The following is a 22,629-nucleotide window of genomic DNA, read 5'->3' as shown; positions in this document are numbered from 1 at the left end:
ATACTTTTAAATAGATTTTATACTCAGGGACAGAAAAATGAAGATAACAAGTTGTCACTGTTGCAGTACAATTTTTAAATTTCTCATGATGTGGCTGCTTTTGAACCTGCAGGTCAGCTTTAAGTACTTCCATGCAGGCACAAATTTGGAAAGAATTAGCTATGGGCTTGAGTGAATTTATTGGCCTGATACCACTAGGAAGAATTTCTAGTGCATTTGCTCTAGCACCAAAACTCTTGCTGTTCCTTGTGTTAAGTGTTTCAGTAACTCAAGCAAATTTTTCAACTTTCACACTTTTTGCTAAGTCAAAAGTATGGATCTAATCAGTGGAAGTGTTGTGCCTTTATATATGCACATTACATTACTTGGTTTTTCCATTACCATGGTCTCATCTCCTGCAGAAAAGCAGCTTTTCTCTCTGACACAGTTCCAAGGTGCTGCTGTTTGAATGGAAGATTATTCAGGTTCCCAAACACTTGTTGCTATACCAACCCAACCGATGGCACAGCCTTGTTGCTGAGCAGCTGGCTTGATACAAATTGAGGTTTTACAAGCTAAACCACAAACACATGGCTTGGTTCCAATAAATGTTTTACAAGACAATCTACAGCTCCTGAAATCTGCCTTAACACATTTGCTGAACTAAAACTCAAAGTTTTCATTTAAATAATGCAATTTCTATTCTCAGGAAAAATAAGCTGTATTTATGAAATCTAGTTAACAAAATATAACTGTTCTGTAACAAAACTTCCCACTGTCATTAATATTCATGATTTGTCAAGACACTGAAATTAAAATTAGAAGATTTTCATATCTATAATTTGGAGAAAAATCTGATTTTCTTTTGCAAAATTCTCTGCTCTTTTATCACCCAGAAAATTATTTGAAAAAGTCTAGTACAAGAATGAGGTAGTATTTCAGAATCTCAATTAGAGCTGGCTTACTTAAACAAATACAATATTTTTATTACCTTATTTCTTAATTAACTAGTGTGCTTTATTGCCTTTTTGTAATAAAGGATGTGCAGTCCCAATTAAGTCAGGAGTAGAGGTTTGGCTCTGGCTGAGAGGGAATTAGCCCTGCAGAAAATGGCCTGGGATGATGGTAGACAAGAATTTAGGTGAGGTTGCAGTGTTCCCCTGCAGAGATGGTGTGGCTGCATTAGCAAGAGTGAATCAGGAAATCAAGGGACGTGATTACTCCTTTCTAGTCAGTATTTGCAAGGGTTAAGTCAGTCCTCTTCTGTGTCCTCCTCCTCCTCAGTACAAAAGAGAGTCTGAGACAATGTAAAATGTCCAGCAGAAAGGTTCTAACCTGGCTGGGATGCTGTAGTTTAACATATGAGGAGACACTAAAGAAGGTGGCTTATTTCAGGCTGGAGAAGACTAAAAATGTAACTAGTCTTCAGCTACATAAATACAGGCTATAGAAGAGTCTTACTCCAGCTTCTCTGCAGTGCATAGAATGACAGGCAGTACTCTCAAGTAGTAGCAGGAGAAATTCTGGTACAAGGTACAAGGAAAAACAAAAAGTGAAAATGAGAGTGGTTAAGCACCAGAATATGTTAACCAAAGATGTGAAATCTACATCCTTGCAGATATCCAAAAGATTACTGGATAGGGCAAGAAATCCCTTCTGAACTAAAATATTCTGTGATTCTAAGGTCAAGTTAAGCAGAGAGGATATCTCCTATTTCCCAGGAAAGTAATAAATGGCTACATTTAATCACTCTGATAAGGTCAATGAAAGCAATAAATGCCTCCCTAGAACTGCTGAAAATGGATTAAACACTGCCTTCAGCTAACCTAACATTAGAGCTCTCACAATCTGTCTACTCTTTGTGAGTCACTGTCCAGTGACACATTTTGTCAGTGATGATTTATCAGATAAAGGTATCAATTGCAGATATGAAACTTCCCTGAACTATGTCTATAATCTCACTGGCGCACCACGTACTATGCTTGCAATTAGTCTGCCTCAGAGATGAAGGGGTTTGTATATCTTCTATCTTTTTAAAACTATGACACAGGCACTACTGTACTGCATTACACTGATATTTATGAATATATGTCTTCATAAAAATGTAATCTTGACCTTATTGAAACAAGTGGTTAATCTCCACTAATTGTAGTAAGGAATGCAAGTCAGTCCCTCTTCATGGAAACGGTCTATGGGGAAGAGTCTGGAGAGAAACACCCACAATTATTTCCAGCACCTGAAATAAAGAATGAGTGATGGTTTTCCCAGTCATTTATAAAACAGTAGTATCTGCAGCAGTTTTATAAATCAGACTCAGAATGTCTCTCTGAGAATATATGTCATAAAAAATGCCACAGGGGACTGTGCTATAAATCACAAATATATAGAAATGAAAGGTTGTATGTCCATGCCATAGTAAGTTTCCTGTTCTGCCAAAAGATACTTTATGCTTTATAAAGGTTGCATAAAAATTTTTGAATTTAGCATTATTCTGTGCATTATCTATGAACCATTTCTTTTTCTGTGTCTAACTTGCTTCTATACCTACAACAGCATTATGTCAGGAATGCCTTCAATTTGAATCTTTTCCAAATGATGACACAAACTAGCAGGACTGTATTTTCATTTCCCATTTTCATTTCCTGACTCTGTTTAACAGTTTTATCTTCTTAAAGTCTGTGAAGTAAAACTTGAGCAAAAGGTTAAAAAAATTACTACCAGGCAAAAATCCCTGGCACATATTATTTGCTATCCAGACAGTGACTGTGCCTGCCTGTAGCCCTGGAGTAACACCATATCACCATTTTCAGGTTACCTCTGAACACAGAAAGACTTCTTAAGGGGACTTCTGTAAGGACTCCTCACTGACTTGCAAAATAGTATGTGGCTTGGAAGGATATCTCTGTGTTTAGTTTCACTTACTGTTCAGAGAGAAAAATGAGGGGCAACACTGGTTTATCATGTTTCATTCTGCCTTAAAGTTTCCTTGACTGAAAATAACCAGTCCTCCCTTCAGTTTTTTTTAGCTGCCTTTTTAAATCAGCATTTTTATAAGCATTTACCATTAACCTTACATGAGTGTGACAGTAATGAAGCAATTCACCCATCACATTCGGATTATTTGTTGTGCTACAGTAAGAACTCCTTGCTGGATATGAGGAGCTCTTTGCACTATCAAGACAACCCATACTGCTGTATTGTACTCAATATACTACTCCACTATCCTGAAACCAATTAAATCATGTGGTATGTTAAAAAAGAACATAGTTTCATTCACATGTTGATTTAGACTCACTGAAGAAATCGAAGATAATTCTGTTTGTCATTTGTTCTAGGCCATGTTTTATAAAAACCTCAATATTATTGAAATACATCTTGGGTGTAAATTTGTCACTTTTTAATAAGATTGGAAATTGTGTTTTCCTCTACAGTCTAGATCCACCTCTCCAGAGGCAGCCTGGGTCTCATATCAAAACACTCCAAAGTCTTCTGAGACCTGGAAAAGGCTTTGTGATTCAATCTCTGGAGAAGGCTCCCTTTTTCAGTGCCAGCAATATATTTGTAACAAAGGTTGTTAACTAGTGTTTTCAATTTAACTTTCCAAAACATACTGTCTCCATTTACCAAAAGGCATCCTGATTTTTAAAATTAAGTTCTGGTAGGCTATCTCCTCCATCTAAAATGCAGAGTCCCATTCTCACAGATTTATATAACTTTTCCATTTTTATTGTAAACAGCATATTTCTTTTGTCTGCCCTATTACTTTTTCTTGTTTTCTGCTGAAACAGAAATATGTTGCCAGTTCCTCAACTTTGCCACATGTTTAAGTATTCTGTTTTTATTTTGCTCCTTCCAAAGATGCTTATTAAAAAGTGTGCTTTTATTCATCTATTATTACACTGGATTTATTATTGATAGCAGGAATAGCTCAAAGCAAGAAAAAATCAGATGAATGCTTTTTCAGACCTCTGAGTTTTGTTGCATTTGAATTAATAGATAAAATACCTGTTATAATCTAGTTTTCCAAGTCCTTAATGATGAGACTGTCAGTGATGCAACATTTTGTTTTCTTTCCTTACATACACAGTGGAAATTTTTTTTTGACTGAATAAAGAATTCAAAAGCAGATCTTTTACCAAAGTATCCTCTGCATTTATATGGCTCTCTTAACTCTGGCTGTGAGTTGGAAGAAAAAGGAAATTGGAAATGACGGAATAGTACCTTAACATGAGTTGATGTAGACATTTAACATCTAAGATTTCAGATAATGGATTAATTTCAGAGATGGACATCTAGTTTTAAAATAACCTTGAGCCAAAGCACAAGCTTACTTCACCCAGAAGCTGTGATTTTCAGAAATAGTCATGCAGTATAAGAAACAACTCTTTTGCCTTATCAAGATCTGGTAATTGGAAATGAAAAGAATGTTTCTTTACTCTTCATACAATCACTTTTATTTTTTTTTTCTATTATCAACCTCTTCTTTCAAGTCTAATATGAAATGAAAGTGCAGTATGGGTCCTGTCCTTCTGTTGTACAAATTCAGCTCTTAGCTGTGTCACAAAACAAGTAATCCTGTTTATCTTTGAATTAAACATGCCACAATTTTCTAAGAAAATAAATAAAATTAGGCCATTACCATTCAAAATACTAAAACAAAAACATATTTAAGCAAAACTGACAACATCAATAATATTCCTTTTTATATACAAAATATATAACACCATAAATAAAATCAGTGATCATAGTAGATAACGTTACAGAATATGTTTCCAATTATCAATTATCAAAATATTGTTTGCAATTACTATCTTTCACTGTCATCTAGTGTACAAAAATACTTTCTGCAAGTGCTTGAAGAAGAATAATTCAAGAATGCACAGAAGAATTAAATACTAATTTTTCCCAACTTAATTAAAAAACTTTTAATTGGAAAGTAATTCCTAAGGTTTACTTCTGTCCCTCTAGTTACTCAATCTTGAAAAGTCTATACTGCTGAACAGGCATGGCCAGAATGGAAATATGAAATGGAGAGGAAATACAGAGCTTTATAGACCAATACCATTACAGAACATAGTGGAGCAGGGATTTCAGGTCTCAGTTGTATCAGGGCTTTAAGGGCTACAGGAAAGTGCAGTCAAAATATGTCTGTCAATTTGAACAGAGGAAATAAGTAGCAAGTGAAGAAAACCATTAAAATATACTGCTAAATAAAACCTCCAAGCTCCCCCCCACATACAACTCAGAATTTAATTGCCTAAACAAGAACATGCATTAAATATATTTCATATGTTCCCATGAATTGTTCATCTTTTCTACATAAAATAGCAAGAAAGTAAACGTGGCAGGTTTGAGTCAAACTCTCTTAGGGCATTTGTGAGATATTTTGGTGAGGAGTGTTTCAGTTTGCACAGTGAAGAATAGAACCATATTCATAGCTTATATGTTTGAGCCTTACTCTCCACAAACACCCATGTTTATAATTTTAATTACCAATATTGCACTGAAAGTATCTGATCACCTTTTCAAGGAAATATTTATTAATTTTCATATGAAACTATTGTTTCTACCCACATGTTCTTGCCACAGCCACGTGACCAAATTCAGTTTTCTTTTCACAACATTCAAAAACTGCACAAGTTATTTTGAGTAAAGTGAGGACTACAGTCACACATCCAAAAGGAAACAGTATTTAAAAATAAATATGAATAACCTGTGACGATGCTAATCTATTTAGTTCTGGTAAAATTGACCTCAAGGAACGATGGCACCAGATACTTAAAATGACAAAATTAATGCAGAGCATTAATATCTGTTCTTAAGTGCAAGTTTGATGCCAAATTTCATTACCTGTTCACTTCATAAATGTTAGTTAAATGGCAATAGGCAGTACAGTGAAGCTAAGTAACCAAAAATTACATAAGAGCAATTTATTAATATAAAAATATTAATAAATGGTTGATTTTAAAAAATAATATCTAAAGAAATTTCCTTTGCAACAAAAAAAAGCAACCCAAAAAAAGACAAAACCCCACCAATTATTTTTGAATAATAATAATGATAATTGAAGAACAGGTAAAATTGCACTGATTTAAAACTGTACAAAGAATGAATTCATATCCATCTTCTCATTCTTGAAAAGTGGGAAAAAATATTATTGCAGATTCATCTGAGGGAATCTGTATTGGTGTCCATACAATTTAAGACTGAAAAAAAATAAAGGCCTCACAAAAATTTAATTTTATAATAATAATTTGGCAGTTAGTGGAAGAGTAATGTAAACTCATCATTCTTGATTAAGATATTTAGCTTAAAATAAGGAAGATAAAGTTTAATATTACTTTTCTTAATTAATTTTTTCCTGTATTTACTGTTTCTAGAAATAACCAATAACATTGACCAGTTTTCTGTGAACAAAACAACAGTTCCTATTTCTTCACTTAGTAAATAAAAAAATTTCATTAGCTCAAGGTTCTGAAAGTACTGTAACTCATTTTCTGTAAGAAAACAATTTTTTCTACAAATTTTTTTTTTTTTTGCTATGGTTATTTTTGAATTATGAACATGGTAATTTTCAATTACAACATAACTTGGAATCCATTAAGCAGTTCAAATGATTTCAACCCTTTGTGAAATTAAGTATATGTATCTAGTAAAATATCTCTTTATCAGTACTTGAACATTTGATGTCACACTGCATTGGACCTCTAAATTTCTGCTTGCTGTTTTTGAGTGCATTAGAAATATTCAGGGATATAGATAGTATTTTGGAAATAGTAAAAAAAATTCAGACAACTTTTCAATCTGTAAAAGAAATAGAATAAACTGTAAAAGATATAGAATAAACTTAAAAAAACTTTCTGAAAACTCTCCTAGCCTCACAAAGGATTCTACATATGATATTCTGCATTGGAATTCAGGAGTTATTCCTAATTTTGTCCTTTAATGAAAAATACCAAAAACTAAATCCATCCTTGCTAAATGAGACTTTTGAAAAATACTTAAGAATGAATTAGAGAGAAAGGAGTAGCATGCAGGTTGTTAAGACCATTGTGATTTGTAATGTATATATTTTCTTGTCTCTTCTGGGATGTCTGTCTTATTCCTAAAAAATCCTAAAAAAAAATAAAATACAGGAACTATTTAAAAAATATATCTCAAAAAATCCAAAACCATTATGAAACAATGACATCAAGAGTGGATATTGATACAAGCCATACTCCATGCCATGCATGCTTCGAGAATTTTAAAAACCAATTCCTATCACCAAACTGAGAGCTCCCAACACTTGCATTCAGACAGATTAAAAATGTAAAGACTAGCAATGACCTCTAGTGTTATGGTTTCAGTACTGCAAAATACTCTTGCTAGCAATAAACCACAGCACCCATGGAGCATCCAGGGAATTTTAGACTGAATTATTCAGTTACTAATGCAGCACACAAGAAGCTCCTTTACAAATAAAATGTTTTGTCTGTTACGTAAAGTTAACAGCAGCAGAAATACTCTGCTATTTCTCCAGTTAAAAAAAAAAAAATAGTTTACTTGTTTGAGTTGGAAGTGCCTGCATCTGATGATATCATGGGTAACTTTCTGTACTCTTTGCACCTGTTTCAAGAACAAGGATTATGTATCAGGCGAAATGCCACTGTGGCTGGTTTATAAGCCCAGGGCAAGTAGGACAAGGGGAGCAGGAGACAGTGAATGAAATTTCAAGAGGAAGAGTAAATAAGAAGATATTATATTTCATACTATTTTGCATACAAAATATGTGACAAACGTTTTGGATAATTTGCAGAGAAGGGACAAATCAGTGCTGCTTTCTAAGATGATCTTCATGCCATTACTGTCCCCTCCACACGCAAATGTCCATGTGGTGTATTGGTTTTATTAGCCATGAGAATGAGCAGAAAAAGCCTCCACACACAAATGTAGTTATAAAATTATAAAATGACAGTACTGGGACCTAAACCAATTGCCCATTGAGGCTTGAGAGGAAATGCACTACTTGTCTTTGGTAAAACCACAGAATTCTTGGCCTTACTCTTACAGCTCAGACCTTGCTTTTAGATTATTTTTTTGCACTTATTTAAGAAGCAGGATTTTTTTCTTTTCTCTGCTACATATTGAACAAAAAAGTCTACAGCTTCAGTGAATTATGAAAAAATGTTTTTAAGGACAAATTGCCACAGCAGAATGGTTAAAAAGATCAGATGAAATTTGCTGTGAAATCCTTGTGTGGGTTACCTGACAACTGAGGGGAACTTCCCAAACACAGCTGAACTGAAATTACAAAGTGATCTTCCAGGGCTTCCTCTCATCACCAAGCACTGAAGAGAGGAATGTTTCTGTGCTTAATTCTAGTTTTGGATCTTGCTTACTCTCATTCATGCCTCATTTATTTTCTTTTTAATATTTTCTTCTTTTTATGTCTCTAACAACAATGTTAAACACACTGCTGAGTTGTTCCTTATAAGAGTTTTCATGTGCTCTTTAACACTTTGGTTTTGTTTAAATGCTTCCATTTTACTGCTACTTTCTATATCAATGTGGATATGTTGGGTTTTTTACAGAGTTCAACAGTCTAGCCAATCTTTATCTGCGATCTGAGATTATTTTTATCACAGACTTTCAGAAATGCAATCCTGTAGTTAGACACCATAAAACCTCCTGCCACAGGTTTGACTCTGCTAGCTGTAAATTGATAGCAGCACTGCGGTGCCATAGGTGCAAGAACACGGAGCTCAGGCTGGGTTGGCCCTTTGTGGATCCCCTTCGCTGGCTCTGCAGCCTTGCCTGAGCCACACGTGTTTCCTACACTTGTGTAAAGCAAGCTCCCCCCTGCTTTGATGGTCTGAGATCCCCTATAGAGCACGAGCAGTGTGTGCTCATCCTTACACGAGCTGCCTGCAGTAAAATCACAAAGCACTCCCCTTCATGCTAGAACATACATCACGAAAAAGTTAATAGGCACAGTGACCTTAAGGCTGGGTGGGGGGAAAAAAGGCTTTTTGAGATGATAGTTTGGAGAATTTCTAAATTACAGATAATTGCATGAAATTCTTGAATTTCTACATGGCATTGGAGGGCACAAAGGAAACTGAAACTTAAGCAGGCTCATATTATAAAAAGCATTTGGGACAGAACAAGGTTTCTCCTCTTCTGCATCCTAAGCAAACTCATAAATTGAGTTAGCATGTAGAGAAATAATGAACAAAATTTTTATGACAGTTTATCCAGCACTTTCTTTAAAAAAATAACCTCATAACTAAGCTGGAAACAAACCATTACCAATTTAATCTTTAGCTAAATCTAGATTAACAGTCTTTGTGACCGTTCAATGACCACCAACAGTTTTTATTTTATATTCAAAACAGATATATTTTGTTAAGGTCAAGGGACATATGTAAACTTGGCAATTACTTTTGGCTAACTTTCCAGAGATCAAAGTACTGAGAAAAATTAATTGAAAACACACTTACAAATTAAAATGTAGATGAAAATTGAGTATCTCAAAATGGATTTAATAAGCAGATAAAAAAACCAAATTTCACAATCTAGAGAGAACTACTGCTAAGAGATTTTACAGATTCACCACTTATATAAAAATACAGTTAGAAATTAAACAGCAGCAGTAACAAATCTAATCAGTATTATGTAACAAAACAGAGGAAAAGAGAAACGGATAGGAGTAATTTGAACTTGAAGCTATTAAACACGGTCCATAGCCAGTCAAGGCAGGGGTTAGTCGCTCTTTTTTTCCCTGTAGTCCTAGAACTAAACATTGAGCCTACAACAGATGGCTGAAACTATTAGTGACATGAAAATTATCTGCTGCCAATTAAGAAAGTGACTGGACAGAGATGGAATTTAAGTAAGTTGAGCTAACTTTGGGTTTTACGCTCAGGTTCACTAAAGTCAGTATCAATAAAAATGTGAAAATCAGAAAAATCAGGAAACTTCAGAAAACTGCTAGTATTAATGCTAGGGAAATATTCAAAAAGGGCATATAGATAAAACTGCTTAATCTATAGCCTGATGTCTACAACACGCTTTTTCTTTATGATGCCAATGGTGCATTTCAGTTAATACAGATAAAAGGATGAAGAACAGTAAATGTTGCTCAGAAAAGTTTTGTGAAAATGGACTCCAACCAGTAAATGTTAATTGACTGTAATTATGCATTTGAGTAAAGCACATAGTGGTTACTGAAGTTAATTTCTTCCTTGCTAAATAAGAAACAATGCTAAGCTTTATGTACAAATCTGATTTTGTACCTAGAGTTTTTAAAAAAAAAAGAAAATCAAAACTCCAAACAAGTCTTCAAGGAAGCAGGAATATTGCACCAGGGGCAGGATTTTGAGCATCTCTAGCTGAAAATTCAAGCCACCAGCCAGCCAACATTACAGCACTCAGCCTGGAAATGTACATTGCCAGGCCCTCCACTGAGCCAGACTCAGCCCTACAGTTTTGACAGTTTTTCATTCTTTCTTTCCTGTGCTCAAATAATTAGGCAGGTATTGATCTAACTGGCTTATTTCAGTAGAAGAGAGTAATTTCCAGAGATTTGCATGTGTCAGTTTATATTTGGTTGTCTTTCATACATTGGGATAAAAATATCCTAAATGAGAAAATTTTTGTTGTTTATTTTCAAAAGAAAATAATTTAAAAACCTTGGTATTTCTAACTGCAAAAGAGTCTACCACAATCTACATCTATCTAAAGAATTCCCTTTCTACACAGATTTGAACAGTCTATACATGCTTTTAAAATGCATAGGAAACATAAATGATGCAATCAAACCAGCAGCCATCTGAGCTGCTGTATTGGAAAGCTCAAGTATAGAGCAGATTCCAAAGCTGCAAAGCTCTGAAAGAGGACTCTACCAGCACCCACGCCTGAGCTCATCAATGAATATAAAAAAGTTCCTAAGAATGAGTAATGAATGCAACTGCACTCAGAATAGTCATTTTTCTTTCTTTCTTTTTTTTTTTTTTAATGATTTAAGACATAGTTTGAATTAGTCTACTCCTACAGTATAATCTAAAATTATGTAGCTAGGTATTTAGGAATATTTGAAATGTATAGTCTCTTCTGGAAATGCAAAGAATCACTGTTTCAGTGTACTCAATTCATCATTTCAGTTCACTCTGTAAATTGAGGTCAGTGACTAATTCTTTGAATTGAAACCCTGGGAGCTGCAAAAAAAGGAAGACGGTTTTGTTTCTACTCCATTCAGAAATAAAAGGACTGAATACTATAAGTTAGTAGAGCAAAGGACAAATAGCATTCAAAATGTTAATAGATTATATTTTCAGTTAGCAATTTATCTTTATGTATAGGCAAAGTGAGTTTTATTTATTTGGTTTAAGGCTCTTTGCAGTTTATTTATATATATTAATAGAACATATTAAACAAAGTTTTAGAATTTAGAATTTAGAATTTCTAGTTTGCCTTACTAGAAAGGTTGGGAAGAGGAGGGGAATTTAGATGCTTACTTTAAAAAGGTAATTATTACTTAATAACAAAATATATAAAAAAAAACAAATCTAAATTAGTGACTCAGATTAAATATACCCATACTTTTCTAACCTCTAAAAATAGACTGCAGATTAAAAGCTAAATATAGAAGGAGTGGACATAGTCTAGAAGCACTTGAGTTTAACTCTCTGGAGTGCCTGATGAGGTACATTTCCAGGCCAGCTGCTGTGATGCTGGCTGGCTTGTGGCCTGTGGTTTCAGCGGGAGATGTCTAAAATCCGCTCCTGGCATTGGATCCTGTACTGCCATTTGGATCTGGATTCAGATACTGTTCCATGGCTTACAGTGAGAGACACCTCCGCTGGCATGCAGGGCTAAGGGAGAAGCTGAAGCTTCTTGCTTTACAGATTCTGTCTTTATGGCTACCAGACCAGGAGAGTGAGTAATGCAAATGATGAAAAGATCAGAGTATGTCATCTGTGAACAGAAAGATCATTATAATGCTATTTTGTAAATGGGGACAGTATATTTTTTTCATGAGTGTAAAAAGAAAAATACATCAAGCTTCTAGCAGTAGAGGTCAAATAAATTCCTGGTATAACTTCTTCAACTGAAATATCTATATGTGTAATAACTTTTTGTTAGCAGAAATTAAACTTAAATTTTAAAAGTATGATTTTATACATGAACAAGGAGACCTGCATGGATTAACAAGGAGCTCCTGGACAAAAATAGAAAAGGGGAACTTACAGAGGGTGGAAATGAGGAATACTGTCAGGAATACTGGCAAATTGTCCCAGCAGCCAGGGATAAGGTTAGGGCAACTAAAGCCCTGAAAGAATTAAACCTGCCTAGGGATCTCAAGGACAACAGTAAAAGGAAGACTAGGGAAAATGTGGGTCCTCTCCAGAAGGGAATGAGGAAGATGGTTACCTAGGATAGGGGGAAGGTTGAAGTACTCAGCACCTTTTTTTGCCTCAGTTTTCCCTGGCAAATGCTCCAGCCACACCACCTGAGTTGCAGAAGGTAAAAGAAGGGAGTGCAAGAATGATGAACTGCCAGGTGTAGCAGAAGAGCAGGGACCTGATAAGTTGGATCCATGAGTCTTGAGGGAACTAGTACAGAAAGCGGCTGAGCTACTTTTCATCATAATTGGGAAGTCATAGAAGTCCAGTGAAGTTCCCACTGACTGGGAAAGAGGGAGTAAATCCCTTTAAAAGAGGAAAAATGGAATACATACCTGTGACTAATAACAATATACTCATTAGTGTCTCCCCACCTCCAGTCCTTAGTAAAGCTCTAAGATACAGGAAAGAAGTTTTTTACAATGAAGTTTTCAAAATTATGGAATAGCCTTCCTGAGAGGTGGTGGATGCTCCATCCCTAGAAACATTCAAGGCCAGGTTGGATGGAGCTCTGAGTAACCTGGTCAGGTTGAAGGTGCCCCTGCCCATGGCAGGAGGGTTGGAAGTAGATGATCTTTAAGGTCGCTTCCATTCTATTTCTATTCCCTTCAATTCTATGATTCTATGAACATGACTTCAGTGCTTTAATATAAAAAAACAAAGCTGATAGACAGTAAAGGATGAGAATTCTATTCTCAGTGACACTAAATATTCAGTAATGCTTACACAGCTAAAACTTTCTATAAATACTACTAACAGTATTACTGTTGTTCTATGTAGTCTGCACTGTAATGCTTGTTTGACCTCGTTGTACTCATTATCATCTGAGTGCTGAGAAGTGGTGGTATTGGAAGGAGCCTTACACAAATGGAGACTCTAAAATGAACATGCATAACAAGGGATTTTTACAGGATTATTCAGGCTGCGTGTTTTCCCTTAAGAGCTTTTGTCCTTAACACTTTTGAGGGTATGTCCATTCTGACTTTTTAATCTGAGATTTAAATGCCCTTTGCACATTTCTCCACAGGACCAAGAACTGATCTCATGACCTGAATGTTAAACTGAATCGAACGATTCCCTTCCTGCAAGAAGCTCATGCAGCAAACAAGAAAAATCACTTATGAATTCAAAACTTGTGTAGTCAGAACTACTGAAACATTAGGAAGCCACACAATGTTAAAATCACTGGTTAGGAATGATCTGTAATGAGGTCAGAGGGAGTGGCATGCTTTCAAAATGGCATCAGCTGTTCTTTAGTCACTGACCATTCAAAAACAAATTAGTGATTGCTTATGGACCAGTCAGAGCTCTCGAAAAGAAGCAAGAGATGAGACAGGATTTGGCGTTTGCCACAGAGTGCCAAGCTACATTAAAGGATAATTGAAGTTCTTGAAGTCTCTCTCAAAACACGCAGGAGCACTTGTGCTGTTGGAGACTGCTGTTCACTTTGCGTATTCCAGGTCAGAACAGTATTTTGTCCTTTAAAAAAATATTGGTTTCTGAAGGGGTTGTTTAATTGGAGGATGACTTAAATGGAAAACAAATACTTGTTGAAGATTACTTTGCAAGATGCCACAAAGCATCAACACAGAAGGAAGGAACTTGGGTTTTAAGCATCAGCCTGATCTAGCAGAGGAATGAATATAGCTGTTTCTAGTATTTGAAAAAGGAAAACAAAAAAACAAACAATAAAACTCCAACAAAACAAAAATCAAGGGAAATTGATGAAGATAGCAATGTGTTTGGTTTTGACTGGGGCAGAATTAATTTTCCTTTTAGTATCTGGTACTGTGCTGTTTTTTTATTTAGTGTGAGAATAATGTTGATAACTCACTGATGGTTTAGTTGTTGCTAAGCAGGCCTTATTCCAAGTCAAGGACTTTCCAACTTCCCATGCTCTAGCAGTGAGCAGGTGCACAAGAAGCCAGGAGGGAGAATGGCTGGGCAAGCTCACCAATAGACCAAGGGGATGTTCCATATCAGAGAATGTCATGCTCGGTATATAAACTGGGGGGAGTTGAGGCTGGGAGGGGCCAATCACTGCTCAAGGCAGGGCAGGGCATCTCTCAGTGGGTGGTGAGCAACTGATTTAGTCATCACTTGTCTGTTTCAGGTTTTATTTATCTCTCTTTTTATTGTCTCATTATTATTATTATTATTATATTTATTTGAATCATTAAACTGTTTCTACCTCAACCCATGTGTTTTACAATTATTTCCTGCTTCTCCTCCACATCTCACTGCGGAGCGGAACTGTAAGAGCAAGCAACTTTGTGGCACTGTGGTGGCTGGCTGGGGTTTAACCAAGACACAGCAGTAAGGGAAGCAGAAGTACACAGGGCAAATTTCTGGCAAGCAGAGCTGAAGAAAATAGGAAGATGTGGGTTTTGAAGTACATTTGAAACTAAATAAATTCTGACAGTATTGGCTCCTTACAGGAGTGTGGACAACAATTGTATGGAAAAACAATCACCAGACCTCACTGATACTGTGGGACTGTGCCCCTTGTCCATGACAGTGCCCCTTGCTGCCAGCCTTGGCTCCCAGTTTGATTTCCCTTAAAGAGCAGCCTGTTCTTTTTGCTCTCTGACTACAGCTACATAAATATGTAGTTTAAGAGACACATACTTTGGTATGCCAAATTTAGTGCCCAAAATTAAAAGCACACAGTGAAAAACCCCTTCAACCTTCTTGGTTATTTTACAGAATGTGAAAAAATATATGCGTGAATCCTAAAAGGTATCTTGAAGGAATAATAATCTACATTTTGTACAGCACTTTGAAAATGTTAAGAATTCCCAGTAACCCTGATTCAACGCTTTCTTTTTGTATATCCTAGAGTAAAAACTACATAAAATGCTGGCTTATTTTTTAGGATAGAATATAATGCTAAATTTTAGGTTTTGTTCAGACAGGCTCATGAAAAAACCCTGTAATTAGTTGTTTGGCATGAAGCGGCTCTGGAACACTTTGAGAGGAAGCAACATAATGAAATGTTACAAGAACAAGCCAGAACAACCTGCTCTGCTAGCAGCACTTTGCTTACTCCACAGATCTGAAGTTCCTGCTTCAGTCCTGCCTGAGCTGCCTCTCAAATCAATCAACAGTTGTCCCACACGTGCTGTAAAAACCAGAACCATGCTTAAGTGCCTGAAGCCTCATTTTATGCTATTGTTGAAAGCCTGACTGGCAGAGGTGCTTTGCCAGAAAACTAAAAGCTCTGTCGGCACTGCCGCTTCAGTGTTTGAAGAGATGCTGCTGCTTCTCTTGCCAATGTCTCAGCTTCTCAGACTTCAGGAGGTCACTCTCAGTAATTTCTCCTCAAGAGAATTTTAATGATACTTATTTGTGTTTCAGACTTACCAAACCTCAAAGTTTTGGGGTATTTTCCTTGACTTCTGACAACAGCATGCATGCAATTTGTTCTGTATTATACTTCCCATTACATCTGTTTGAGTATTAATGTCTTCCCAGCTCCATTTGTTGTTGTAGTCTGACATGCCACAGATGTTTTTCAGAATTTGGATATGTCTCCTAACAAGCTGCAGAGTTGGGGAGTACTTGTTTATGGGATGCCACAAGGTGGCAACTGGGGGCTTTTTTTAAAAGGCCAAGAAGTTCCTGTCTGGACAGGCTGTGACGATTCCACATAGCCTGGAAGCTCTCCAACATAGCAGAGGTGGCTACCACAAGTTTACTGTGAAAACCATAAGCCTGGTCCAGCTTGTGAGAAGCACCTTAAGGTATGGAAGGCCACAATTAGGTCACTCCAAAGTCTTTTCTTTACCGGGATGAACAAAGGAAAATCTCGCAACTTTTCCTCCATCCCACTACTCAACCTGGTGGCCTCCTCTGGACTCTTTTGATATATATATATATATATATATATATATATATATATATATATATATATATATATATTCTTCCTGTGCTTGGGATCATGGCATGCTTGCACTCTTTTTTGCAATCCTCCTCTTATGTGCAGAGAATATTCTATAACTGAATATAGCCTGGCCACAACATTATGCTTTGCTGCCTATGGTGTATGTTATGGAAGGAGAGGTGAAGGGAGGCAGCAGAGAAAGTACAATCCAGCTGTATGGTGCTCTCAAGGGATCTTGGCTAGAGGATGTCCTTGATGCCAGCATTGTGATCTTCTCCGGCATCTCTGAATCAAACAAGCCTCTTGCTTGTATTCCTCTCACATTTACTCTTCTCTATGTGGAAATGTGCTCATTCCTAAGAAAAGTTCTGTGGGCTAAACCTCTAAAGAAACTTGTAATAAAACAGAAACCAAAAGTGACCTGTACAAGGTTTACTTTTGTTTTCTCAGACCGGATAAGAAGTCAGTTCCCACCCTACAGCTCATGGGCTGCTTTCTGTCGAAAGCTCTCTGAGAGCCCTTCCCTGGGGGATGGGAGTCCAGCCTGGACAGTGAGTGCACCTGGGGCCACCCTCACTTACTAGCACAGGGATGAATTGAACAGTTGCTAAATTCTGCCTGCATCTGGAAATACAAACAGCCATCATCTTAAATGTTGAAATAATAGTCAATGCCTATGGCAGGAAAAAGAATATAAAAAGAATATAGTGACAGAGAGCTCTTGATTCCCATGAATCCTTCTCTTTTTATTTCTTTCCACTTTATCATTGCTAGCAGGTCTCAACTTCTAGTCTTAAAATTCCTGTGTGTTTGGGAAATGGACACAACCTTTGGCTGGACTGCCCATGGTGATCTCACTTTCTTTAAGTGACACCTAGAAGTTTGTTAGGAACTAGTATCCCTGTAGTTGTAATTTGCATTTTATTGCAAAAGTGGTTGGTAAGTTTCTCTAGCAGAAGATGACATTTTTCTGTTTGTGCAGAGTGTAAGAAACTGTCATCTGAAACCATCTTTTTTTAAGATTTCTTTTTACAGTTCTAAATGTCAATGAAGCACATGTTATTTCAGTACACTTCTTTACAATAAAACTCAAAACATAGAGGAGAGCTATTTAAACCCCTCTGTAGATTTTCTAAGCTTTTGATCTCTTGTCATCTCAGATTAAAATGGAATTGAATAAGCCTCCTTCTCAGGTAAGGCCGAGGGCCTAACTTTGAAATGCCAATCATGTCCTGGGTTGGATCAAAAGCAGCATGGCCAGCAGGTCAGGGGAAGGAATTGTGCCCCCCTGCTCTGCTCTGGTGACACCCCAGCTGCGGTGCTGCATCAGCTCTGGGGTCCCACCAAAGGGAGGACATGGACCTGTTGGAGTGAGTCCAGAGGAGGCCGTCAGATTGACCGGAGGGATGGAGCACCGCTGCTGTGAGGAAAGGCTGAAAGAATTGGAATTGCTCAGCCTGGAGAAGGCGTTGGGGTGTCCCGATTCTGGCCTTCCAGCATTTTAAGGGAACTTGGAGGAAACACGGGGCAAGACTATTTACAAAGGCACGCAGGGACAGGGTGAAGGTATGTAAATTGAAAAAAAGTACATTTAGATTAAACACTAGGAAAAAATTCTTTAATGTGACGGTGGTGAAGAAATGGAACTGGCTGCACACGGATGAGGTGGGGCGATCCTGAACACATCCCTGGAAGTATTCAGGGCCGGGGTGGATCGAGCTCTGAGCAACCTGGTCTAGCGGACGGTGCCCCTGCCGTGGGCAGCGGGGGTGGAACCGGTGGAACCGGGGCAGCCCGGAGCCCTTCCAGCCCGGAGCCGCTCCATGCCGGAGCGCTCCCGGCTGCGCCCGCCCGCCCCGCGCGCCGCCGCCGCCGCTTCCGCCGCGCGGTCCCTCCCGCGCGCCGCCCCCTCCCGGCAGCCCTCGCGCCGGAAGCGGCTGACGACAACAACAAACAGCGGCGGCGGCGGCGCCGCGCTCGGTCCCCGCGGCCCCCCGCCCGCCCAGCCCGCCCCGCCGCACCGTCTCTCCCGGCCCGCCGCCTCTCCCCGCTCGGCCGCGGGCCCCGCCGAGGCGCTGCGCGGCCCCGCGGAGCCGCCGGGCCCGGCCGCGCGGCGCGGGGGGGACGCGGCGCCACCGCCGCAGGATGAGCGGCGCCGCCCGCGCGGCAGCCGGGGGTGAGTGCCGGGCGCTGCCCGGGACGGGCGGGATCCCCCCGCCGCCCCGCTCAGCCCCTCCCGGCCGCGGGGAAGGCGGGGACTCCGGTACCGGGAGGGCGGCCTTGGCGAGGGGCGGCGGTCCCGGCGCCGGGCGCAGGGCCGTACCCGTGGGGCGGGCGACCGGGGACTGGCAGGAGGCGGAGCGGGGTTCGGGGAGGACCGGGATCCCGCTGGAGCCGCTCCAGGGCGGCCGAGTGACCCCAGCGCAGCTGCTGCGGGAGGCCGTGGCTGCCGGCCGTCGGAGGGGAGCAGCGCCGGGCGGGCCGGGGTGCTCCCTGCCTGCCCGGGGCTCCGCTGCCAGGGCGAGCGATTCGTGTGAAGTTACTACAAGGAATGACTCAGCCTGGCAGCGCCTCCGTGCTCGCCGTCGGCGGCGGCCGGGCGAGCACCGTGCACAAGCGTTGTGTGTTTATAAACGGTGTTCTGCCTCTCCCTCGGTTGTTTACTTGGTCCTGCTTCCGAAGAAGCATGTGTACTGTAACGAATTTTCCCTTCGTTTTTTTTTTTCTTGCGGCGCTTTAGTAGGCTTTCAGGATGTTATGTGGATCCGTGCTCGCTTTTCTTTCTTCACTGACCCCCAAGAGTACTGGCTGCCAGTGATCCAGAGGTAGAAATACTAATGTAAATGCTGGGAGAATGAAATGAGCTGACCTTTGTCATGTTTATGTTTCTTGCCTAACATCACCTAGACATGAAATAAAAAGTCATGTCTGCTCCCAAGAAACCCAGAAATGTTAGTTTAGACCTCATCTAGCCATAGCTTTTTTTTCCTCTTGTGACATTTTTTTTTTTGTCTGAAGTAATTACATGGTATGTCCTGGCAATGTGACATTTCTTATGGTTCATATTTTAAGCTTTCACCTTTACTTCTTTGTGGGAAAGAACAAGGAGGTTGATGTTTGGATCATTTTTTTTGTATATGTGACACACATATATGTATGTCAGAAGTAGTTTGTGCTGTTTGCTTTATGGAAGGACTTGCATTTCTGGAGATGTGTGTTTAACTGTATGGTAAAAGGTACCTCAGCAATGCTGGAGAAATGAAAATAAAGGAAAAACATATTTCAGACAGTTGAATTTTATATAGCTGAGACTATAAATAGAATTAGAATTATACAGTGGCCTGGGTTGGAAGGCACCTTAAAGATCATTAGTTCCAACCTCCCTGCCATGGGCAGGGACACCCTCTGCCAGACCTGGTTGCTCAAAACCCCATCCAACCTGTCCCTGAAGACTTCCAGGCATGGGACATCCACAGCTTCTCTGGGCAGCCTGTTGTAGTGTCTCAGCATCTTTACAGTAAGGAATTTCTTCCTTATATCTGATCTAAAATTATATTGTCTCAGTTTAAAACTATTGCTTCTTGTCTTCTCCCATACATACTCTTCTAAAAAGTTAATCTCCACACATCATGGAAGTACTACAGAATAATGATAATAATGAAAACATATACTATTATGGTATATTTAAATAGTGAATGTTAAGAATATTTAGCATGTAGTACCTTAGGAAATTTTTAGAAGATGAAGTGCATAAAAAAAGACTTTACTCTTATCTTGTGGTCTAAGACAAACTTTTGTGCCAAGAAGCAAATATTAACAAGAAAGGATTTTGATATTCTAGCATCATTAAGTTTAGATTAAAGTGTGCAGAGGGTATATTTGTACTTACTCTAAATGCTACATGGAACTCAAAATGGCTTTATTGTGTTGAGAGTAGTAAAGAGAATTACTTGCTGAATAACACATGGTAAGGGACTTCAGCTGTGCCAGTTTTAGTGCTGGAAATACAAATGGGATCTTGTGGGATAGTGGATTATTGTAAGATAGACGTAATTGTGCTTTGGAAGTCCATTATTGTTGTCCACTTTGTACAAGCAGCTGTGTGTTTTGTAGATTGTAAAATAGCAGTCTATCTTAGCCACAATTGTGTTGCTCTAGGCTTGTGCTCAGCACAGATTTGGGTTATTAGTTTCTGAGATCGTGTCCAAGGGGCTGTCTCTCTCCCCATGTCAGGTTACTATATTTATAATTAGAAGTGTATGCAGCAGACTTGTGCTCTCGCTGGAGAAGAGGGCAAGGGTTATTTTGAGGTCTTTTGTGGTGTCTGTTTAAAAAATGGTGTGTCCCTGTGTGTTGTCTGAACACAGCTGTTATGTGGCCTTGCAAAAACTAGGGTATAAAACAATTTCTAAACTGAACTTCAGTTATTTTGGTTAAATAGGGAACTGCATGCATGTTTGGGGATAAGGGTGTAGCACAAGTTGATTTGTTTTTGATAAGAGTGGCAGTTACAGTGGAATAACTGGAAAGAATTTTTCTGTGTGTTATCAGTGTGTCCTTAAGTCTTTATTTGCTTTTAAACTAGTAGTTACTTTCTGTGGAAGAGTGGTGTGAAGGTCTTGAGAGTTAAATTGCACAGGATGGGTTCCATCAGCATGTTGAGGTAAAAGTGGGAACAAAATGAAAAACTATAATGTGTGTACCCAGCTGTTACATGAGCTACTTCAGTCATTTAGATAGTGACCAAGCAGTCATCTGTCTCCTGCATTTGCAATATTCCTCGAGAAAGTTGCTCTCCTGAGTTTTGGTCCGCAGCTTAATAATATTATATGAATAGTTTCTGAAGATGAGGAGGGGAAAAAACAAATAATACCTTACTACTTTCTAGGAGCCTATTAATAAGTAGCATTGTGGTGCAAAGTTGTTAATCAGTATTACTGAGTACCAAACACTTGATTACGAGATGCCAACTTACATAATAATATTGTATTATACTGCGGGATGTGATTGAATGCAGTGATACCAAACAGGCAAAAAATATAATTAATATGTAAATTACTCATCCAATTGCAAGAATTATAGCATGTCTGTTTTCTAGCTGATTTGCTAGACTGATGTTTTTGGCATACAAGTTGAAAGATCCTCACATGAATTGTGTGTTGTAAAAGCCTATAGCATGATTAATGGTGATAAAGAAATTGCTAGTAATTATTTTTGTGAGCTAATTAACATTCTGTAGTTACTGACAGTCACTTGTCTATTTATTAGTTAATTCATAGTGGAGATCCACTCTGAATCTTATTCTTAATGAATTTTATTTCGTTTAAATTTTAGTTTTTTAAATGTAGTTCAGTTGAAAGGCAAGTTGGAAGACATCATAGGCACGTACCAGCTCTTTCTATCTTTCCAATTTGTGAGCAGGGCTGGAAGTATGTGACTATTATTTCAATATTAGTTATTGGAAGTTGTCAATAGAAGTATCTAAACAGATTTATTGATACCAGATTGAGTATGTTCAGAGATTGAGACGGGGCTTATAAGGAGAAACACCAGGGCTGTCAGGGCAATTCTTGCTTGTCTTCTGTCCATCTCTAGGTGTATATTTTCCTTTTGTTGTTCAGATTTGTTAGTCCATGGTTCAGAAAGGTTCTGAGCTCATGCAACAGCTCAGTGTAGCTTTTTATGTCCATCCAAGATGTTAAGAGTTTCTTTTGGAAAGAGATTTTGCAGCCGGGCCTGCTGTCTTTATCGCATCAAGGTGAAATGATTACGTTGTGCTGTATATAAAGCTCTAGTAGTTTGTGCATCTAGAAAATAAGCTGTGGTAGAATATTGTTGACTGTTTTCTATGAATTAGTACAAATAAGTACAAAAAAGCCTTGTTTGAGTGCTGTATGAATTTATTTCTGACTTGTGTTAATCACTTGTTAATGGAAAGTAAAATGTCAAACTGCTTTGTTGACTAGTTGAGTTCCAGCTGGTCCTGCATGTGTCTTGCTGTGTAATGCTATAGGATCAATGAGAAGAATGGTGTGTGAATATTTGAGAGCAGCTCTGCCTAAGTCATGTTCTAAGGGGTTTTTAAATGACTTTAGAACATGGATTTATTTCCTCTTTTTGAAATAACTCATATTTTCTTACCTCTTAAGACTTTCTTTTGAAACAGAATTTTTGCTTTTTCAGAAGAGTAGGAAAGCTGAGGTGGCGATAGTGAAATAGTGTGTTCAGTGTTTTGATTGCCTGTTGCTTTCGTTTGGAGGGATTAGGAATTAGTATCTGTATGATCCATCTTCATTATTTTTCTTGAAGATGTGTTTGGCAGGTCAGTATGCTGTTTTCATTTTGAACAGACTGAAAACTATATGTGTTTTAGAGGTAGAA

The 22,629-nt window shown here is 38.4% G+C and overlaps 1 protein-coding gene across 3 annotated transcripts in view; it reads left to right on the top strand.

The window, feature by feature from the left end:
* The first annotated feature begins 18,302 nt into the window (after nucleotides 1-18,302).
* RB1CC1 (RB1 inducible coiled-coil 1) overlaps nucleotides 18,303-22,629 on the top strand; it is a 64,631-nt gene continuing 60,304 nt past the window's right edge. For all 3 annotated transcript variants that reach the window (XM_021555701.4, XM_021555699.4, XM_085573812.1), the window contains exon 1: nucleotides 18,303-18,424. The gene's annotated coding sequence lies outside the window, so the exon portion shown is untranslated. The remainder of the gene's footprint in view (nucleotides 18,425-22,629) is intronic.

The sequence above is a fragment of the Lonchura striata genome, chromosome 2 (assembly GCF_050655825.1).
Source record: "Lonchura striata isolate lonStrDom1 chromosome 2, ASM5065582v1, whole genome shotgun sequence".
Taxonomy (NCBI): Eukaryota; Metazoa; Chordata; class Aves; order Passeriformes; family Estrildidae; genus Lonchura; species Lonchura striata.
The sequence above is the reverse complement of the archived record's forward strand: the minus strand, read 5'-3'. Positions and strand labels throughout refer to the sequence as shown.